Source organism: Carettochelys insculpta, chromosome 1 (assembly GCF_033958435.1).
Source record: "Carettochelys insculpta isolate YL-2023 chromosome 1, ASM3395843v1, whole genome shotgun sequence".
NCBI lineage: Eukaryota > Metazoa > Chordata > Testudines > Carettochelyidae > Carettochelys > Carettochelys insculpta.
In genome coordinates this window covers 247,432,364-247,455,079 of record NC_134137.1, presented here as the reverse complement: position 1 = coordinate 247,455,079, position 22,716 = coordinate 247,432,364, and the positions used below count along the sequence as shown (strand labels likewise).

The window sequence follows — 22,716 nt, the reverse complement described above, 5'->3', positions numbered from 1 at the left end:
CGATTGTGTCACCCCACCCACCCTGTGGAGCAGGTGTGCGCCCTTCCCTGTATGTACTGGAGCGTCCCTCAGTGATGTCCGGCTCCTGGTGGCCCAGCTGGAGGAGCGGGAGGGGATGACTATGGTGAGGTCCCCTCCTCACTCGACCACTCCATGGTCCCCTCGCTCTCCTGGGTCCCCGGTCTGGGCTGCTCCTCCTCCTCCTCCGGCTGCAGCTCCTCGACAGAGGTGTCCAGGAACGCCGGGGGTGGGGAGCTGTCCTGGGGCCCCAGGATGCCCCGGAACTCCCTGTAGAAGGGGCACGTCACTGGAGCTGCCCCAGCGCATCCGGCCTGGTCCCTGGCCTGGGCATAGCCCTGGCGCAGCTCCTTAAGCTTGGAGTGTACCTGCTCTGCGGTACGCTCTGGGCGGCCCCTGGTGTGGAGGCCCTGTGCCACACAGACGATGGCAGCGGCATTGTGCCGCTTGACCCCCATATGGTGCAGGACCTCGTCCTTCCACAGGCTGAGTAGGTCCCGCAGCTCCCGCTCCTTCCAGGAGGGGGCCCGTTTTTTTTTCTCTCCCTGGGAGCACTGTGGGGGCTTGGAGGGGGCCGTGGGGCTCACGGGGGGTCGTGTGGCTGCTGGCCATGCTGCGGCGTTGGAGTGTGGGGCTGGAGCACGTGTAGAGGCTGCTCCTAGCACGCTCTCAGTTTCCTGCCACGGGTTTCCTGCGTGCGTGAGGCTTTAAGGCAGCCCAATGCAGGGACCATAGAGCCCTGATGCTGCCGGCTGGAGAAGCCCTGCGCTCCAGCTGACCGGCACCATGGCAGACCCGTCTTTCGAAAGAGCAGACTGTGGAGTGTCTACACATGTACTCTTTTGATTTAGTATTTTGAAAGGGAGTGATCTTCCTGATACGGGATCGGGGTTTGGATTTCGAAGTCTGCGCCCCATTCTTTCAATTTCCTTTTGAAAGACGGGTTTACATGTGTGGACGCTCCTCCCGTTCTTTTGAAAGAAGGCCACTTATTTTGATTTTTTGTGCACGTGTAGACACAGATATGGTGTCTCCCTCCTTTGAAATAGGTTAAACACATTCCATCTCATCTGTATTCCCACAAATTGGTGATCATATTGCACAGTTTCTGCATTTAGTATTAACATAACTTGTGACCCCCACAACAACCATATTGATTACAATGAACAACCACCTTTCCATCAGTTGAATATCTAGCATATCTAAGCAATGAGCCAACTGAATTTACATGCACCCATCATTTTTTTCTCCCTCCTTTTGACACAGGTTACACAGTCTTTCTTTTGTGTATTCCCACAGTATTTACAGATGTTGCAATTGCATTAACATGTATATCCCAACACCAGCCAAGTTGATTACAATGAGAAAAACAGTGCTCCATTAGCTGAATATTTAACAAATCTAAGCAAAGCAGATGCAAGTATGATTTACTCAGGCTTACCTAGTGTCTGTCTCTCCCTGCTTCCAGTTTCCTCTAAAGGATACATTCCTTTAGTTTCTGCTTACGCACAATATTCCAGAATTTGGGCAAGTCAAAATTTCAGTCCCTTTGCTGATTGATCGATTCATTGTGGCTCCGAGAGCAGACTCACACATGTTCATTAACCCTGGTGCACAGTTTGTGACAAAAAAAGATGATTTTTTTTTTTGGATCAACTTTCATCTCAAAATTGGTTTCAAATTTGTGCTGAATGAATGACTGTGACGAATCGTTGACCTTCAAAAAGAGTGAGCATGACTTCACTTGGTAACAAGGGTATCCACCAAGGAGGTTAAGGTCCTTGTTCTAAAGACTAATTATTTATGCAAACGTGAGCAGCTTCAACAGAAGATTGAGACCAAGCCATATAGCCACATCTACACTAGTGAGTACTTTCGAAATTTCAGGCCCTCTTTCGAAAGAGAGTGCAGAGTGTCTCCACACCCCACGCTCTCTTTTGAAAGGAAAATCGAAGGAATGTGCCCCAGCTTTTGAAATTGCTCTTCCAAACTTGAATTAGGAAAAGCCACCCCCTTCAAAAGAAAATGCGTGTAGACGCTCTGCGACATGCTCTTTTGAAAGAGCGGGTCCATCCTGGCGCCCACCAGCTGGGACACAGAGACGTGCCATTGCATGTGCTGCCCCTGAACACACCAGTGGGACCACCAGCAGCTCCTGGAGCAGCATGGCTGGCACCCAGCAAGTGAGGAGCCCCAGGGACCCCTTTCCAGCATGCCCAGGGCTCACAGAGGTCCAGCCAGGTGGAGAAAAAGCAAGCTCACCCCTGGACTGAGCCTGAGCTCAGAGACCTCCTGGGCCTCTGGCAGGAGGTCCTGCAGGAGATGGGCACAAAGTGGCAGAACATGGCTGCTTTTGCTCAGCTGGCCGAGGGCCTGTCCTCATGGGGCCACCCTGTCCACACTCCTGACCAGGTCAGGAGTAAGGTCAAGGAGCTGTGGCAGGGATATGCCCAGGCTTGGGACTTGGCCAGCCGGTCGGGGCAGTGCCCGCCTCCTGCCCCTTCTATAAGAAGTTGCAGGGACACCTCAGGCCCGGGGACACCACCTGCCCACCCGCTGTCCTAGACCCCACCACTGAGGAGCCCCACCTCTGAGGCAACAACGAGCTGGGACCTGCAGCCAGCCCCACCACACCAGGGCCAGAGCCAGGGCTGGCTCCAGAGTGGTTGAGCAATGAGGGTGAGCTTGTCATCGACTTCCCTTCCCATACTGCAGCCTCTGCTGGCCAGGCATCCCCTGACCTCAGCGGAGGACCATATGGTAAGTACCTGACAGGGCACACAGTCTGGATCACAGGGCAGGGGCTACGTACCCACTAGAGGGCCCCTCATTCCCCCTGCAGACCCTGCCCAGCCACAGCCCAGCCAGGCTGTGGCCATTGGGATGGCATCATGGCTGCCAGTGGTCTTCAGCACCTGCTTTTACGGGTAACACTGTGGCACGCTCCCAGGGGGAGGGGATGTGAGGGGCTGGACCTCACAAGGAGGTCACCCCAATGGGCCAGGGACCCCTTCTGCCTTCTTGATCCCCCCAGGGCCTCCCCGCCATCAGATGGAGGATGGGGATCTGCTGCCCATGGAGGGATGGGGGTGTGTGGCCCACAGGCCAGGCATCTGGGACTCATGGCCTGTCCCTCTCTTCTCTTCCATTCCTGCAGCTGTGCCATCAGAGGGCCAGGAGAACCTAGTGCCCTCCATGGTCCCGGACAGCTCCCCAGTGGTGAGAGATGGCCACCAGCCAGCCAGCCCTGCCACCAGCACCAAGGAGTCCCTGCTCCAGGAGGGGTCAGAGGTGGGCCACCGAGGACCTCCACCTCATTGCCTCCATTGGGTTCCAGATGGAGGTGGCGGAGTAGCACCTCCACCTGGAGGAGGTTGAGGTGACCTGGTGGCAGGCAGCCTGGGGAGAGTTCCTGGGCACCCTGAGGTACGTGGTGAGCACCTTCAGGGGGCTTCTGGACTGCTGCCTCCTCCCACTGCCCCCCTCCTGCTGCCCCTCCTGCCAGCCTTCCTGAAGAGGCCCCCATTGCGGCCAATTTCCCCCAGCTGAGGTGGACCCTAGCCCTAGCTCCCCATCCTCCCCGCCCCATCCCAGCCCCATCGGGGACCCCGAACCAGGGGAGGTCACAGATCCTGAGGACTGTGTGGCTCAAGGCCCTTCACCCCTTCCCTGCAATAAGGACTCCCCATCAGGGGCACCCACGTCCCCTGCCCTGTTGTAAATAGTTTGTCCCCTTTCCCTGCGCATGTAGTTCTATGGTTCTGTTTTATGTTGCTGTTAATAACCACACCATTTTGTTCAACAGAATATACTTTATTTAACCCAAATCTCTGTGTGCTGTGAGCTTGGTGGGGGGTGGTGGGGGTGGAGGGAAGTGTGTGGGGGACCTGTTGGGAGTGGCCAGGGTGGTGATCAGTGGGGCTTCTGAGCAAAGTGCTCATGCAGGGCCTCCAATACGTGACTCCATCCTGATGGATCTGGTGGCTAGGGCCAGCGGCCAGCTGTGGGTAGCCTGGGCTGGACTCTGCTGCCCACCCCTGCAAGAACACCTCCCCCTTACACTCCACAATATTATGGAGAGCGCAGCAGGTGTTCAGGGGGATGTTCAGGGGGCCCATCTCCAGGCATGCCAGGAGACGGCACCACTGGCCCTTCAACCACCCAGAGGTGTGCTCCACCACACTTTGGGTGTGGTTTAGCCGGGCGTTGAAGCGCTCCTGGCTGGGGTTGGGGTGGCCTATATGGGGCCGCATGAGTCAGGCCTGGAGGGGATAGGCAGCATCTGCCATCATGCACAGGGGCACCATGGTGTCCCTGAGTGGGACCTCCTTCCAGACGGTGTAAGTCCCTGCCTCCATGTGGCAGCACAGCCCCGAGTTTCTGAACACCTGCACATCATGGGTGCAGCCAGGCCAGCCCAAGTAAATGTCCTGGAACTGGCCCCTGCTGTCCACCACAGCCTGCAGCACCACAGAGTGGTAACCCTTCCTGCTGCTGTATTGGCCCCTCCTGCGTTCCAGGGCGCAGATCAGGATATGGGTCCCATCCAAGGCACCAGAACAGTTCAGGAACTTGAGTGCTACAAAGCCAGCAATGGCCACATGCAGATCCCCCACACAGATCACCCTATGCAGAAGTGTGGCGTTCAATGCCCCAACCACCTGCATGGGCTGGAGGACATATGCATCCATGAGGGAATGTGGGAAGTGCCAGGCCTCCCCCGCTTCCCAGACCTCTCCAACCCCCATCGCCCCCCCGGCTCTTGGTCCTCAATGGGCTCCCTTTCCTGGGATTCCCCTCCCTCTGGTGAGTGTGTGGCCCGAGCTTCCTTACCTCCATGATGATGGCCCCGACTGTGGCCATGCTGATGCCAAACTGGTGGCTGCCGGAGTGGTAGCTGTCTGAAGTGGCCAGCTTCCAGACAGCTATCGTGACCCTCTTCACAATGGGAAGAGCGCACTACATCCAGGTGTCCTGATGTCAGAATGCAGGGGCGAGCCGCTGGCAGAGCTTGTCTGCCACCGCATCCGAAAATTCCAGAGCCACCTGTCGTCATCCCATCCCACCACTCGGATCTACTGGGGTGGCTCCAGAGTTGGCAGAGAACCCAGGAGAAGCAAGATGTTGGAGGAGTCGCGGGTCCGGGGGTCCATGGCTGTGCCCGGGGGCAGCCCCCAGCAGGAGATGAAGGGTGGCCACCCATGCTGAGGATTGCAGGGCGACCATGCCACTGGCAAGGGCCAGAAACAGCTCCAGCTGCTGCTGCTGGTCTATGGTTTGCACTGTGAGCACTGGCGCCTGCTGGGCTTGTGGCAGCTTCACAGACCTTGTGCTGTGCAGGGCAAGGATATTGGGGAGGGGTCCTTTAAGGGGATGACCAGCTGCAGACCTGGATGGGCTTGTCTGCTATGCGACCCCCATCCATGGAGTTTCCTGGCCCTTTCTTTTGGAAGGGAGCTTGGCACAGTGCAGACGCTTTCTTTTGAAAGAGTGCGTAACCCTTTTCAAAGGGCCGATCGGAAGTGCCAGCCTCTGCTTGTGTGTGGACACTGTATTCTGAAAGGCCATCTTTCGATTCATCATTTTCGAAAGGGGGCCTTTTGAACTCACACTCTGGTGTAGACGTAGCTATAACATTATAGTCCATAGCCACCTTGCAAAGGTACTGGCTTGCTGTGTGTGAGGCACCAGTTTGGGGCCCTTCTCCATATCAGGCAGGGCAAGCACTTGAACCTGTGTTTCTCACCTGTCAGGTTAGCACCCTAACCACAGGGCTAAAAGTTATAGAGTCATGCTTTTCCCCCCTCTCTTCCTTGACTTTAGTCCTCCTTTGCTTTTGTTAAAATGTCTGAAACTGAAACAAAAATTTAAATCTGGGCAAACAAAATGATGCACTTGACTGCTCTTAAAAGGTTTTCCAGCCTTCCTATTTACCAAAAGTTGGGTGTGAAATTATTTTAATTACTAGTGAACTGAAAAGTCCATTGCTTGTCCAGCTCTGCACAACATGCCGATTTTTGTAGCATCTGGGGATTCTTTGAAAGCTTCCCATCTAGAGATCAGCACTGGTTAGCTCATGAAACTTAACAAGATCACAGCAAAAGACAATTTATACTTACTGGCACAAATTCGGTGTGAAGTAACTCAGGAATCCAGGGAGACCACTTGTTGAAATGTAGGTATGAGAAAATGTACTGCTTTTCTGGGTAGAATTATCAGCTTTCAAAGTCAATCACATTTAACACAACACTACACCCAAGAGAGCACTGTTCTTTGTTGAACATTATGGACCAGATGCTCAGCTGGTATAGACGGGGTCGCTTCACATAAATTGTCAGCTGAGGATATGGCCCATAATATAGTTCCACGATAGACCTTCATACTGCTGCTTAAAAAGTCTGATCACTATTCTGAAAATATGCCCTTTTGATTCTAAGGCTTGTTCTTGAAAATGGTAATTAAAAAAAAATCAGAGACCTTTTTTTTCCTGTCAGCAGTACTGTCCTGAGCTCGTTAACTGCATCATTTGTCTTCCCAATCACAGCCAGCACTTCTTCACGGGTGACAACTGCTATTGTCTCTGTGGAGCTGCAGCTCTCAGTTTGACAGCATCTGTAGCAGCACTTCCTTTCTGCATTCTATTTTTGGTCCCAGGATGAAAAGTCATTTCACCTAAGTGATCTTCTGTCATAACTAGTTCACTAGAAAGTCATGCTCATAAATATATTTGCCACTTCAGAATGACTCTGTCTTTAAGACTTTCTTTCAGAGCCAGCCCAGTGATCTTGGGTATTATCAATGTTGTTTTTCAGTGTTCCCTTAACAATTTTACACATGACATTAACCAGCAGGGGAGTCACAGCTCTGGGGTCAGCTGAGGGACCATGTACATGACAATGCAGTCATGCTTGGTCACAGTGCACCATTTGTTGATATATTCCCAAATGGATTATAGCAGCATCACATTGCTTTGCCCCCTACAAAAATCATGGAAGTTATGCTGGTGTCTTTTAGAATATATAATCCTTCCCTGTATTGTTTCACTTTGATTAAGCCACTGAATGTCTCTGTGCCTTAATTTCCCAGTTGATAACAGGGGGAAGTCATATGAACCTTCGTCCCTCACAGACCAGTTGTGAAACTTAAAAGACATTTGTAAAGCACTCAGGCCGTGTCTACACATGCACGGTACTTCGAAGTAGCAGCGCCAACTTCGAAATAGCGCCCGTCACGGCTACACGTGTTGGGCGCTATTTTGAAGTTGAAATCGACGTTAGGTAGAGAGACGTTGAAGTCGCTAACCCCATGAGGGGATGGGAATAGCGCCCTACTTCGAAGTTGAACGTCGAAGTAGGGCACGTGTAGACGATCCGCGTCCCGCAACATCAAAATAGCGGGGTCCGCCACGGCGGCCATCAGCTGAGGGGTTGAGAGATGCTCTCTCTCCAGCCCCTGCGGGGCTCTATGGTCATCATGTGCAGCAGCCCTTAGCCCAGGGCTTGTGGCAGCTGGGGATCCATGCTGCATGCACAGGGTCTGCAACCAGTTGTTGGCTCTGTGGATCTTGTGTTGTTTAGTACAACTGTGTCTGGGAGGGGCCCTTTAAGGGAGTGGCTTGCTGTTGAGTCCGCCCTGTCTGCAGCTGTTCCTGGCACCCTTATTTCGATGTGTGCTACTTTGGCATGTAGACGTTCCCTCACAGAGCCTATTTCGATGTGGTGCTGCCCAACGTCGAAGTTGAACATCGACGTTGCCAGCCCTGGAGGACGTGTAGACGTTATTCATTGAAATAGCTTATGTCGATGTAGCGTGCACGTGTAGACGTAGCCTCAGAGTCCCTTGTGTGTCTGTAGTTATTATCTGTTCTTATTACATTCAGGCCTAGATATCCTGCTCAGGACCATTTTACTGTGTGCACACACATGAAGAAGATGGTCACTGACCCAAAAAAGTTTACAATCCAAGTATGAGAGATACTATACACATCTCAGAGTTGGAAGGGACCTTGGGAGGTCATCAATAACACTAAGTTGCCTTGTTTTTTCATATCTTCCTATTCCATCTTTTTCTGCAAATGTATTTACTTTAACCAAAGGATGAAGCAAATAAAAGGTTGAACCTCTCTAATCTGGCAGTCTCTCACCTGGCAACATCCATACAGGAAAGCATGATTTTATTTAGCCAGATAACCATTTCCCATGGGTGTGGTCAAGTTTCATGTGGTCCCATAAAGTTTGTTTCCAGCCACCAGTCCTGGCTCTCAGTGTTTTGTGCTGTTATTTAGCTACAATTTACCCCTAAATGTCTTCTAACAGCCCAGTAAGCAGTGGAAGTGTTGGTAATGTTGCTAGAGAATACTGACTGCCCATGCTCCAGCAAATTTTTTCTTTCAGTAATAGTCAGGTCCTAAGGGTGCTGGACTAGAGAGGTTCAACCCATAGTTCTGAAAAAATGACTATGTGGCATACACCTGCTTTGAGGATGCTAATAATGAAAATCCAAGTGTTCAAAAATCATGAGACTTAAAACAATACATCTAAAGGTCTTTATATTAAACTTACTTTTTTGATCTTTAGGATGTACTTCTGTTATATTTTCAAGCTTTCTTTGCAGCCATGTTGGATAGAAACATATCTTAAATAAATGAAAACTGAGATTATCAAGTGATGTTAAGAAATGCATCACATTATATGAAATTTGTGGTTAAAATCATGAATTGGCAACATATCATGAGTTGGCAGTTGGCAGAAATGCTGAAAGTCTGATCAATAGCATGGGCAGAGAGAAACCCTCATGATCTCACTTTCTCACTTCACCTCCTTTTTATGCTTCTGGAAAAAGTGCCCTTTGGTTCACTTGTTACACTTAATGCTCTTTCCCCCATCTTCAATACAAACTATCTCCAATCATAAGAACATAAGAACATAAGAATGGCCATACTGGGTCAGACCAAAGGTCCATCAAGCCCAGCATCCCATCTGCCGACGGTGGCCAATGCCAGGTGCCCCAGAGAAGGAGAACAGAAGACAAGTGATTTATCTCCTGCCATCCATCTCCTGCCCTTGTTATGAAGGCTAGGGCACCATACTTTATCCCTGGCTAATAGCCATTTATGGACCTGACCTGCAAAAATTTATCAAGCTCTTTTTTAAACCCTAATAGAGTCCTGGCCTTCACAGCCTCCTCCGGCAAGGAGTTCCACAGGTTGACTGTGCGCTGTGTGAAGAAAAATTTCCTTTTATTAGTTTTGAACCTACTACCCATCAATTTCATTTGGTGTCCCCTAGTTCTTGTATTATGGGAAAAGGTAAATAATTTTTCTATATTCACTTCCTCCACACCATTCATGATTTTATATACCTCTATCATATCGCCCCTCAATCGCCTCTTTTCCAAACTGAAAAGTCCCAGTCTCTCTAGCCTCTCCCCATATGGGACCCTTTCCAAGCCCCTAATCATCTTAGTCGCCCTTTTCTGAACCTTTTCTAATGCCAATATATCTTTTTTGAGGTGAGGAGACCACATCTGCACGCAGTACTCGAGATGTGGGCGTACCATAGTTTTATATGGGGGAAGTATGATATCTTTTGTCTTATTATCGATCCCTTTTTTAATAATTCCTAACATCCTATTTGCCTTACTAACTGCCGCTGCACACTGCGTGGATGTCTTCAGAGAACTATCCACTATAACTCCAAGATCCCTTTCCTGATCTGTCGTAGCTAAATTTGACACCATCATGTAGTACGTGTAATTTGGGTTATTTTTTCCAACATGCATTACCTTACACTTACCCACATTAAATTTCATTTGCCATTTTGCTGCCCAATCACTCAGTTTGCTGAGATCTTTTTGTAGTTCTTCACAATCCCTTTTGCTTTTGACTGTCCTGAACAACTTGGTGTCATCTGCAAACTTTGCCACCTCACTGCTTACCTCATTTTCTAGATCATTGATGAACAAGTTGAACAGGATCGGTCCCAGGACTGAGCCCTGGGGAACACCACTAGTTACCCCGCTCCATTGTGAAAATTTACCATTTATTCCAACCCTTTGTTTTCTGTCTTTTAACCAATTCCCGATCCATGAAAGGACCTTTCCTCCTATCCCATGACCACCTAATTTACATAAAAGCCTTTGGTGTGGGACCGTGTCAAAGGCTTTCTGGAAATCTAGGTATATTATGTCCACTGGGTGCCCCTTGTCCGCATGTTTATTAACCCCTTCAAAGAATTCTAATAGATTAGACAGACACGACTTCCCTCTGCAGAAACCATGCTGACTTTTGCCCAACAATTCGTGCTCTTCTATGTGCCTTGCAATTTTACTCTTTACTAGTGTTTCTACTAATTTACCTGGTACTGATGTTAAACTTATCGGTCTATAATTGCCAGGATCTCCTCTAGAGCCTTTTTTAAATATTGGTGTTATATTGGCCGTCTTCCAGTCATTTGGTACCAAAGTGGATTTAAAGGATAGGTTACAAACCACTGTTAATAACTCCGCAATTTCACATTTGAGTTCTTTCAGAACCCTTGGGTGAATGCCATCTGGTCCTGGAGACTTGTTACTATTCAGCTTATCAATTAATTCCAAAACCTCCTCTAATGTCACTTCAATCTGAGTGAGTTCCTCAGATTTGTCGCCTAAAAAGGCTGGCTCAGATTTAGGAACCTCTGTAACATCTTCAGCCGTGAAGACTGAAGCAAAGAAATCATTTAATCGCTCCGCAATGGCACTGTCTTCCTTGATCGCTCCTTTTATATCTTTATCATCCAAGGGCCCCACTGCTTTTTTAGCAGGCTTCCTGCTTCTAATGTATTTAAAAAACATTTTACTATTGTTTTTTGAATTTTTGGCTAGCTGTTCCTCAAACTCTTTTTTGGCTTTTCTTACTACATTATGACAGTTAATTTGGGAGTGTTTATGTTCCTTTCTATTTTCCTCACTAGGATTTGACTTCCACTTTTTAAAAGCTGCCCTTTTCTCTCTCACTGCCTTTTTAACATGGCTGTTTAGCCATGGTGGTTCTTTGTTAGGTCTCTTTCTGTGTTTTTTTATTTGGGGTATACATTTAAGTTGGGCCTCTAGTATGGTGTCTTTAAACAGTTTCCATGCAGCTTCCAGGGATTTTAGTTTAATTACTCTACCTTTTAGTTTCTGTTTAACTAGCTTCCTCATTTTAGTGTAATTCCCCTTTTTGAAATTAAATGCCAGAGTGTTTGACCGCTGCGGTGTTCTTCCCAACACAGGAATATTAAAAGTTATTATATTGTGGTCACTATTTCCAAGCGGTCCAGTAACAGTTACCTCTTGGACCAGATCCTGCGTTCCAGTCAAGACTAGATCGAGAATCGACTCTCCCCTTGTGGGTTCCTGTACTAGCTGCTCCAAGAAGCAGTCATTTAAGGCATCAAGAAATTTAATCTCTGAATCCCGTCCTGAGGTGACATGCACCCAATCAATATGGGGATAATTGAAATCTCCTATTATTACTGTGTTTTTTATTTGATAGCCTCTCTAATCTCCCTTAACATTTCAGCATCACTATCACTGTCCTGGTTAGGTGGTCGGTAATATATTCCTAATGCCATATTCATATTAGAGGAATGAATTGTTATCCATAATGATTCTATGGAACATTTTGATTCCTTTAGGATTTTTACTTCATTTGATTCTATATTATCCTTCACATATAGTACCACTCCGCCACCCGCACGACCTGTTCTGTCTTTCCGATATAATTTATATCCCGGTATGATAGTGTCCCACTGATTGTCCTCATTCCACCATGTTTCTGAGATGCCTATTATGTCAACTTCCTCCTTTGATATGAGGTACTCCAGTTCACCCATCTTATTAGACAGACTCCTAGCATTAGTGTAAAAGCATGTTAGAAAACTACCACTATTTATATGTCCGCCTCTCACAGACGTGGTGGATTTTTTTATGCACGATTGTTTCACATCTGATCTTGCCCATATATTATTTCCCACGTTCCCTATCTGACTAACTTCTAGGGAATCCCTGTCTATGGAGCCTCGTGTAAGAGAAGTCTCCGTCCGATCCAGGTGCTCCCCCGCACCAATCGGCTTTCCCCCACCTCTTAGTTTAAAAACTGCTCTATGTCCTTTTTAATGTTTAATGCCAGCAGTCTGGATCCACCTTGATTTAGGTGGAGCCCATCCTTCCTGTATAGGCTCCCCCTACCCCAAAAGTGTCCCCAGTTCCTAATAAATCTAAACCCCTCTTCCCTACACCATCGTCTCATCCACGCATTGAGACTCTGAAGTTCTGCCTGTCTATCTGGCCCTGCGCGTGGAACTGGAAGCATTTCAGAGAATGCCACCAAAGATGTTCTGGATTTCAGTCTCTTTCCTAGTAACCTAAATTTGGCCTCCAGAACATCTCTTCTACCCTTCCCTATGTCATTGGTACCAACATGTACCACGACGACCGGCTCCTCCCCAGCACTGCCCATAAGTCTGTCTAGATGCCTCGAGAGATCCGCAACCTTCGCACCAGGCAGGCAAGTCACCATACGGTTCTCCCGGTCATCACAAACCCAACTATCTATATTTCTAATGATCGAATCCCCCACTACTAAAACCTGCTTCTTCCTAACAGCTGGCGCTCCCTCCCCCGGAGAAGTATCCTCGGCACGAGAGGATACAACATCACCCTCTGGAAGGAGGGTCCCAACTACGGGATGGTTTCCCTCTGCTCCCCTTGACTGCTCTCCTTCCCTGAGCCTTTCATCCTCCGTAACAGCCTCAGGACTGTCAGATTGGAGGTGGGACAGCCCTACTATGTCCCGGAAAGTCTCATCCACAAACACCTCTGCCTTCCTTAGCTCCTCCAGTTCAGCCACCCTGGCCTCCAAAGCACGCACTCGGTCTCTGAGGGCCAGGAGCTCCTTGCATCGAGCGCACACATACGCCACCCGCCCACAGGGTAGGTAGTCATACATACTGCACTCGACACAATAAACAGGATAGCCCCCACTCTGCTGCTGGGCTTCTGCCTCCATTTCCTACTCTAGTTATATATGAGGGTTAATTAAATGTTTCAGATAGAGGTTGTTATAAAGGATTTAGTTTAAGGGCAACAGAAGTCACTGGCTCCCTCCAAGCTCCCCCTCTAAACTCCCCTCTCCAAACTCCCTCCTGTTAGCACGCACCCTGTTTGCCAGCACCCGGTCGCCTGCAAAAATTTATCAAGCTCTTTTTTAAACCCTAATAGAGTCCTGGCCTTCACAGCCTCCTCGGGCAAGGAGTTCCACAGGTTGACTGTGCGCTGTGTGAAGAAAAATTTCCTTTTATTAGTTTTGAACCTACTACCCATCAATTTCATTTGGTGTCCCCTAGTTCTTGTATTATGGGAAAAGGTAAATAATTTTTCTATATTCACTTTCTCCACACCATTCATGATTTTATATACCTCTATCATATCGCCCCTCAATCGCCTCTTTTCCAAACTGAAAAGTCCCAGTCTCTCTAGCCTCTCCCCATATGGGACCCTTTCCAAGCCCCTAATCATCTTAGTCGCCCTTTTCTGAACCTTTTCTAATCACACTTCTACCTCTTGATAGATTTAAAAAAAAATTCATTTGTGTTCCATTACTCCATCAGGAGATCAGGGAAGGGGGATACTTCTACCTAAGACCTCTCTGGCCTGGGACTGCCTGCCTCTCAGTAGCATCCCTGAAGGAGGTGGTAGAGGTTCTTGCTGGTGTGTTTTTCATAATTTGTATGACACAAGTGCCTAGAGATCTTAAGCAAAATTGTGGAGGCTCATTGTGCTGTACAGGTCAGTAGGTCCAGATTTTCAAAAAAGCGCTCAGCAATTAGCAGCTCCTCTTGCTCTCAGTGGGTGTTGATGGGTAAACATCAGGCTACTTTATTTTGGCCTTGGATGGGTTTTAGAAGAACCATACAACTGCAGAGCAAGGGAAGAGTTCACCTCAGTTCATGAAGAGTCAGGAAATGAGCCGAGGCTAATTATGACCTCCTTATAAAAAGGCTAGGTGTGCAGAGAGCATTCAGTCATAGAGGGGAAAGAAGGAAATTCCTCCTGAGAACCTCAATGAAAGGGTCAAGACTACCAAGACACATCACGGAAAGAGGTAAAGCTTGATGCTGGAGAAGTTAAATTAGCCTAGTTTACAGGCAATTTGTGTGGTTTCTCAGCAGGGGAATTGGCTGAATGTAGGAGGCCAGTATCTGCCTTTTTAGTTTCCTGTCTCTGAACTGGGCTGTGGAAAGCCCCAATGTACTTTATTTCATGCAGGGGAAAAGACTTCTCCAGTTTGAACCGAAGGTCAAATTTCCATATTTGCTGAGACAGAGGAACACTGAGGCTGCACCCGATAGAGAGGAAAAGCATTTACTCATGGATATTTACGTAGGAGCTGAGGGCTACTCTTATTGGCAGTCTAACCACTTAGCTGCCTAAATGGGATCTGTTGGGTTCTGAGCTCTTCTGGAAATCTATAGTGAAAAAACCTGCTCTGTTCTAGTGAGTCTGCAGTCTTCCCAGCCAGACACAAGAGATGAGGGGTTTCTCCAGTCTCTGCTACTCTTGAGAGACAATGTGAATCCCTCCAGGTTGAAGAAGCAAGAGACTTCTCTGATTAGTTCTGAAGTACAGACTGTAGCATCCTTGTGGTCCAGAGATATGGAGGTGCAAATTTCCTAACCTTCAGCTAACTTATTCCCCTTTCCTTGTCTAGTATGTCCTCTCCCAACCCAGCAAAATGGCACCCAGAGTTTGGAACTGCTGACTTCATTCTGAAGCACTAAAGGAATGCCCAAGTTCTCTGAAGTGCTTCATATTTTCCGAGTGAGTTCTCTCCCAAAGCTCGTTAAAGGGGTATGTTGCTAGCCTCTGATTTCACATTGCCTAACTTCTAAGTGCTTGACTTTGCTATCTTGATGTTGTTTTAACCAAGGGTTTTGATGTAATTATAGGTTTAAAGACCCTCCTGCTTAAAAACTGTTCCTTGCTCTTGAATTTACTTGCTGTTGTATCTGCTTACAAGTAGTGCTGTGCTGAAATGGCACTCTGGTGACTTCTCTTCAGAGGGAACAGGACAAAATGATGACTAGAGGCTGGATCACATGATGAAATGCTCAGAGACCAGGTCAACAAACTCTGTAATTAAACAGCACCTTCAATGACATTGAAGTTTCTGGATATATAGTAGGATTTTTTTTTTAAATTTCGTTAACACAGTAGAACCATAGAAACAGGAGATGGAAAGTGCCTTACCAAGTCATCCAGTCCATGTGCATGCCAGTGTGTGACTCTCTTTATGGCACACTTTACTGGAGCTTTGACTTCTGCACATCTGCCTGATGCTTGAACTTCTGTAGTTGCATAAATGTGATTCATTTTTATTTGCACATGGTTGTGATGTGCTGTTAGTGTTCAGTTCTGCTTCCAGGAGCTATTTTCTCTTTTCCCCCAAGTGTCTGTCTGTAGTGTATAGATCATTAGAATCTGGGAGCTCTTACTCATAGACTCGTCAAGTTCAGTTGCTGTCCTGCTGTGCGAATGTAATCGTGACATAGTCACTTTTCAAAGGCTCTGTAACTATAAGACTGTAAGGGTTCCTTATAATTTCAGAGGCTGACCTCCTTTGGAAAGCCCATAATGGCCTTTTTGATGCTGCCCAGTGCTGAGGATGCATTCCACGTCCATGAACAGCAAGAAAATAAAGTGTTCAAGTAAAAAGGCTGTTTCTCATTGTGAGCCTTGCAAAGTCACCCTGAAAGCCAACTGTTTGCTATAAATCAGAGCATCATCTGAATGTAACATAAATTCATCCTAGGCTAAATCTTGGCATTCACATTGCTTAGAAATTCTGTAGCACATGTGCAGTCCTGTTCTAAACTGTATACAGATGGGCAGCCTCTGAGCACTCCCAACAGACTGTGCCCTGCTCACAATCTAGGCAGTTGAACATTTTATCTGCCCGTATTTGTGAAACACTGTGCACTTTGGCATGAGAAAAGTGTCTGGATGCCTAAAGGGAGGCAGCTTTGCATGGGTTTGAAGGCAGAAACTTAGGCATTAAGGCATTAATGTCTGTGCTGCAGTTAGACCCGCTGTGACTGCTCTTTGCCAGTGATCTCAGGCTCGTGGCACTCTGGCTAAGAGGCTGTTTAACTGAAGTGTAGACATTCTGACTCTAAGACCTGACAAGGTGGAAGGGTTCCACGAGTCCGGCTGTCTGAATGTCTGCACTGCAATTAAACAGCTCCTTCATCTGAGCGACATAAGCCTGAGGATGCTGGCAGTGGGTGTCTTACTACCATGCAGACAGTACCCTTGGAGAAACTTTTATCCTGCAAATGTAGGTGCTTAAACTCAGTTAACGCCTACAGGATTCAGTGGGAGTTTTGTTGATAACAATAAAGCCTAAAACTGGGATTCAGGTACCTAAATCTGTGGCTTAAGTGCTGAAGACCTTTGTGGATCTGGGTCTTAGCCGGTATTCCCTGTAAACTGAGCACTTGTGCAGCCACCTAGGAGAGATTCAGGTGCTTCCCATTTGATTAGCAAATTACCCTCAACTCCACCAGCATGTATTTTTAGTGGTGGTTCACATCTACACCTGTCTTGGTGCAAATGGATCAAAAATTAGAGGGAAGCCTTGACTGAGCTGCTCTGTTTTCACTTTTCCATCTGTAAAATGGGAGTAATAATATTACTTTCCACTAAGAAGCAGAGATATATTAATGGTGGGTATCCATGCAAGCACCACAGACAGGCTAGCTACCTTGAGCTCAAAGTGCTTGACAAATGTTGAGCAATAAAATTCACATTAAATGATCTGCAAAATACCTCACAAGACACAAAGAGGTTACAGGGCTTAATGAAGGTTAAAGCACAATTTAGTTTTGCAAGTGACTAGAATCCAGGAGTTTTGATTCTTAGTCCTGTGCCTGAACCATTAGACAATGCACTCAGAAGGCAAGGACAGCTGCTGAGCACTCACATGATGAAACATCTGGATGCTCGCAGCATCAGTAAAGTTGAAAATTACTCTGAAGAAGCCAAAAGATTTTGAAAAACATCCATATGCGAAGTGGTAGCTGTAGCAGCAGGCAAATACTAGGAGTGACTCAAATCTTTGGTTAATGGTTGCCATATATTTTCTTCCTTTTTGAGGGCATGGATGTAATAGTGATTAAAGTGCAATTTAAGTTTCCCTTATGGGAAGCTTTGTTATTGCGAGACAAATTTTAGGGTATCAACCGACTTAATTATGGATTATAACCAAGCCTTTTGGTTTTCTGCCACAGCAGTACCATTCTTCCAGGTAGTCAATACCAATATTTTTCCAGTGAAGCAATTTTCACACACATGTCCATGCTTTCTGTCATGAAGCAGAAATAATTACTTTAGCTGCAGAGGTGACAGCTTCTGCTGGAATTTGTCTTCATATTTAAACAAAGAAGTAATGCTGTTTTCGTACAAATCTGTTCTCAGAACTGTGATTTCACTCATCTTTAGCCGTCTAATATTTAAGATTAAACTCTAGTCTTCTCAGTTCCAAATGTTTTTAATGGGGTTCTCAGACTATCCCTTCCCAACATGTGGGCTCTGCATTCTTCGGCATGGTCACTTTAAATTTCCATAGATGAAAATGACAGAAAACACCGGAGTGTTAATAGAGACAATGATGCGTGATCCTGTTAATACTTTGCTATCGAGCTAGTGATAGCTTGTATTTTCAGCCCATAGAGCTGGCACACTTGTTCTGAGAATTTCTCCCATTGACCTCCCACTGTGTGGATGGCAGCAAAAACTGATTTTGGATAAGGTGACTCCAGCTATGCAATTCTCACAGTGAGATTTGCATATCTGAAATTGATTTTACCTCTTGGCATAAACCTGGTCTGAGACACCTAGTTCAAGAGCTCCTTCCCCCTTGCCCTGCAGAGCCCATGGGCTGGATCAAGCCTGTGGCTTGGCCTGGAATGGGCCTACATGACTTGGGGGCATTCCCTACCTTAACCCCTTCCCACAGAGGCACAAGCCAGCTGGCACTGGCACTCTAGGCATGGTACCCCTTACATGGCTGGAGCATCAGTACCAGCTCATGCCCCTGCTGGGGACAAAGTGGGGTGCTGAGCCCTGACCCTTGCAGGCCTGATCCAGGCAAGCCACAGGCTGGCCTACAGGCCATAAGTTCCCCGCTCCTGGACTAAAAGGTCAAATATTGGTGCTCAGAAACATTCAGCTTTCATAGTAAAAACATATTTTCTTTGGTAACAGAGAGGAAGCCGTGCTAGTCTATACACTATCAAAACAAAAAGTAGTCAAGTAGCACTTTAAAGACTAACAAAACAGTTTATTAGGTGAGCTTTTGCACCAGCTCATGCTGACGCTATAGGGGCTCGTCTGCATACTTGGCTCAATCTAATTCTTGACCTTCCCCCCCACCCCTCCACTCTCTGATTTGCTCACCTTGATTATCTTTTTCTGATTTGTCCTCCTTGCTTACTGTTTTTGGTTCTCTGTGCCTTAAATATTGAGTCTGTTCTGGTCTGGCTATGGTCTGAAGAAGTGGGTCTGTCCCACGAAAGCTCACCTAATAAACTGTTTTGTTAGTCTTTAAAGTGCTACTTGACTGCTTTTTGTTTTGATATTTTCTTTGGGAAATAGTTAATCTGCATCAGGGTAAAAGTCTAATCTAGTCTAAGATGCTGGGCCTCTGCTACTTTTCACATGATTTTTTTTTTCTCATGGAAAAGTTACTAATGCTAATGAAGGTTTGTCTACTTTTTAAAAGATCCTATTTATAATTAATTTGATTTTAATGTTCTTTGCCCCTTCAATTTAGCTCTAAGGTTAAAAAACAGGTGTTCCTTACCTCTGCTAATAAGACTTTTTTATGTACTGATATTGTGACAGATGGGGTCTATGTCTCTGCCAAACTGTGAATTCTGTTTTGCTCAGTGACCTGTTTTTGTTTCAGGGACTCTACTCTGCATTGTAACTTCCATATTTTTGAGTGTCACCTTGCAGCAGAGTTTGGCTGTGGGACACTTATCAGGCGCAGCTCTCGATTGGTGTATCGGAGAAGCAAGTGGCTCAGCATGGGCTGCACTGCCTGGAGTTTGCCTGCAGGCAACGCTTCGCTGCAGCTCCCGTGACTGGGAGTCCCGGCCAAAGGGAGCTGCAGGGGCATAGCAGGGACACAGATTGCCCTGGCACTTGCAGTGAAGAAGCTCTACCCCAGCCATTGGGGGACAGTAGCACATAGAGCTGCCACCCTTCTCCACCCCTTGGCTAAGCAGGGCTGGGTAATGCACAGGGGCTTTACTGGCTGCAGCCCAGGGCCCTGCAAAAAGCTTAGCACATTTGGCAGCCCAGAGATCTTTTTGCAGGCCCAGCCTCCTTCAGCACAGAGCCCTGGGCTGCAGCCATTAAAGTCCCTGCACATTATCTGGCCCTGACTGTGCCTGGTACTTTCAGGAGGAGCGAGACAGACAGAGGGGTGGATGTTGAGGATTTTGGGTTTTTTCCTAAGAGCTTTAACTCACTAGCACTATTGTTTGCAGTTAAGAAGTGCCCTACTTATGCCTGTTTTCCTTGCTGGTCTGTCACGTTCATGAAGGGGTTAGTGAAAAAAACTGGAACTCCTGTTGTCAGGTGGGCTCTGGGGAATGCTGCAATATTTAGGCTCCAGTATAGCATGGAATAGCGAAATACAAACCCAGACTTGGGTTTGTGGGCTTCTTATTTAAAATTCTTGAAACATTTCGCTAAGAGTTTCCCACAGTCTAGGTTTTAAAAAAAATTTCTGAAGATGAAAATTATTTCTGGGCCTGATCTGACAAGGTTTGACTTTATTTTTTTTAAATTACACTCTTACAGGTTCCGCTTGAGAGAAAATGGACGGAGGAGGGGAGAGTTGGAAATGTTAGCAAAAAACTTTGAATTTCTTTTTCTCTTTTTCATTAGATGTTTAGTTAGAATTTTTCCACTCAGCTCTGCACTCAAGATCTCTAATTTCAGTATAAACATTAATTAAACCTCAGAATGTCTCTGTGGTTTAAGGAAAGCAGAAGGGTCCTTATTACATGTGATTTTTTTTTCATGTGTCCCAAATCCTAGTTCTGATTGGTTTACCAAAACCAGCCTGCACCAAATCCTTAGCTGGTGTAAATCAGTGTGCCTTCATCGAGGTCAATGAATCAACAATGCTTTACACCAGCTGAGTTTCTATTCCAGCATTTAAGTATGCAGCAGAATGTAAAAACATTCAACATCACACAAATACATCCTTTCAAAGATGTACTTGAAACCATTCCCAGGATGCCCTGGCTGCAGAGCTTTGTGGTTTGCAGCTGAGGTTTCATTTGTCCCAGCAGATGTTGTCTTTGCATATGAACGTAGTGGAGAAGATGCTTGTGAGAAGCGATGACTGATCAGATCATGCTGACAGGAGAATTATTGCAGCTAATGACAGCACAAGCCCTCTGAGTTTTCCTTGACCACATCTGATAGGTAACTGGCAAATCCTCCTGCTGGTCCATCTGTTGACCGGGTGTCTTGTTACATTCGTAATAATTTTCTTCCAAAATATACCACAGCATTTTGTACTACAGCCCTACAGTCAGTGGGAGCAGCAGAGAATATCTCCTCAATTCCCTTTATAAATTACGTGTTTTTTCTGTGGGATGGGAACAGTGCATGACAAGATGAAATCTCTGTGCATTCCCGTGCCCTGGAACAGACAATGTATATCACAAATTGACACGATCCCTTTCTGGTCTCTAGCACGCCATGGGCACACATCTTTGGGCTTACTCAGCCTGAAGAATCTGTTCCCTGAGGATTCCTGGAATCAAACGTGTTTTAAATAAGACGTTGATGGTTTCTTACCTTCTGAAAGCAGGAACCGGGTGTGGTAGGCATAGGGTCCCTGCTGACTTTCTGAATCACTTGTTTTCCTTATATTTAGCCTTATTTATTCCCTCTCCCTTTCTCTAGCTTCTGTAGCTGTGCTCACAGCATGCACCTTCAGGTTGCTCTCAGGATTACTTACTATATTTGCTTGGCTTCTGAGTCACCTCTATGCTCCTCCCTGTAAGCCCTTCAGGGAAGTGTTTCTTAAACTGTGTTCTGCAGAACGCTGGTGTCTGACACTTTTTGATGTCATACACTGATGGTCTGTATTTTCTGTTGTTATACCCAGACACTATGTTACTACTTCATTGCTATGATACAATTTTTGAAGAAAATGTTCATAGGCATTTTGCATTAAAAATATTATTGTTTGGCCTTCTGTGGTCTCAACTAACCTAAGAAATACTGCTTTAGGGCATGCCAAGCATGGGTTTCTTGTGTGGTAGAATGTACGGTTTCTACAGATAAGGTTCTATACGTGCAGGGAGTAGAGTTTTCAAGGTGTTAACAATTGTCCAGTTAGTTTAATACGGTGGTGCTCTTTCCTCACTTGAGTTGAGATTCTGTTTTTTGGAACTTAAAGCAGCCTGAGAGCTTTATAGCACAAACCTACTGTGTCTTTTTCAGGTTTTAGCGCATAATCTCTGAGTAAGGCTTGAGTTTTCTGGGCAGCTTGGGAAAAATGATTTAACAGCTTCCGTGTTCCAGTCAATTAAATATTGGGCCAAAAAAGCATATTCACCCAGATCTGAGAAAGTGTGACTGTTCAGAACTGTGCAAATGAATGGTAGGAGGATTATTTGGTCTGCTAATGGATGTGGGGAATTTGGGAAAGAAGGTGCTGGGAGGCTGGCATCTCTAGGGGGTGGAGCTGAGATGAGACTATATCTTTCTGTTGTTCATGGTTATTACAGTGATAAGTTGAGTGGTTGTGCATGTTCGTCTTTCTCTGTTTCTGGATGAATTGAGGGTATATATGTTTGATGCTTTAACTTTTTCACTATCTCCTTGATTTTGTGGTAGGCAGGTTAGCTATGCAGCCTTAACTCTCATGCAACATAGTTTGTATATCAATACTGACAAGGCTGCCCATGGATCCTCAGTACACATAACCTCTTATTTAATCCAAGAACAGTTTCCACACGTGGCAATATGTCTTGTTTATTGCAATACATCACATGCCTTCCTTTGCTGATCTCTGACAAGGGTAGATGCTCCCAAGCTTAGCTCTACAATACTGAAAACTTGTTTTGGAGAAAGGCCAAAACCTCCAGATGCAGATGGCCTTGAAATAAGGGAGCATAGATCTGACCTGAATGCTGCCAGATGGGCTCTTTCTGCAATGGCCAAACAGGATCCCTGGCACTGAACATTCCCAGCTTTTGTGAAAAATCAAACGTGGATCTGTTGCCTCATTCTAGATCGTGCTTTTTTTAAATGGTAGATTTTAAAAGAATTTGAATTCAGTGTAACCGCATATACTTGAAGGTGACTAATTTTTGCACTGACTCTAGAATGGATGTATTCATAAATGGATTTCTCTGATTATAAAATTGACCTAAAAGTACTCCTCTAAAATAACCTCCCGATGAGGGTGACATTTCATGCTTCAGGACAGTCAGCAGTCTGAGTTGCTGCAGGCTAGTATATAGACCCATGGTGGCCAGCGTGCTAGCCACATGTGGCTATTTGGCCAGTTGAGTGTGGCTGGTTGGCTTGAATAGTAAATATATTTTCAGAATAATGTGACTAGTTCGAGCAGTAGCTACTGCT

General features: G+C 46.4%; 1 long non-coding RNA gene across 1 annotated transcript; it reads right to left on the bottom strand.

The window, feature by feature from the left end:
* Positions 1-1,455: 1,455 nt before the first annotated feature.
* On the bottom strand, positions 1,456-20,940 carry LOC142007149 (uncharacterized). The gene is made up of 3 exons (XR_012643897.1): positions 20,920-20,940; positions 8,580-8,652; positions 1,456-1,625 (listed from the first exon to the last, which is right to left on the bottom strand). It is a non-coding gene; the product is annotated as an uncharacterized LOC142007149 (long non-coding RNA).
* Positions 20,941-22,716: the final 1,776 nt, after the last annotated feature.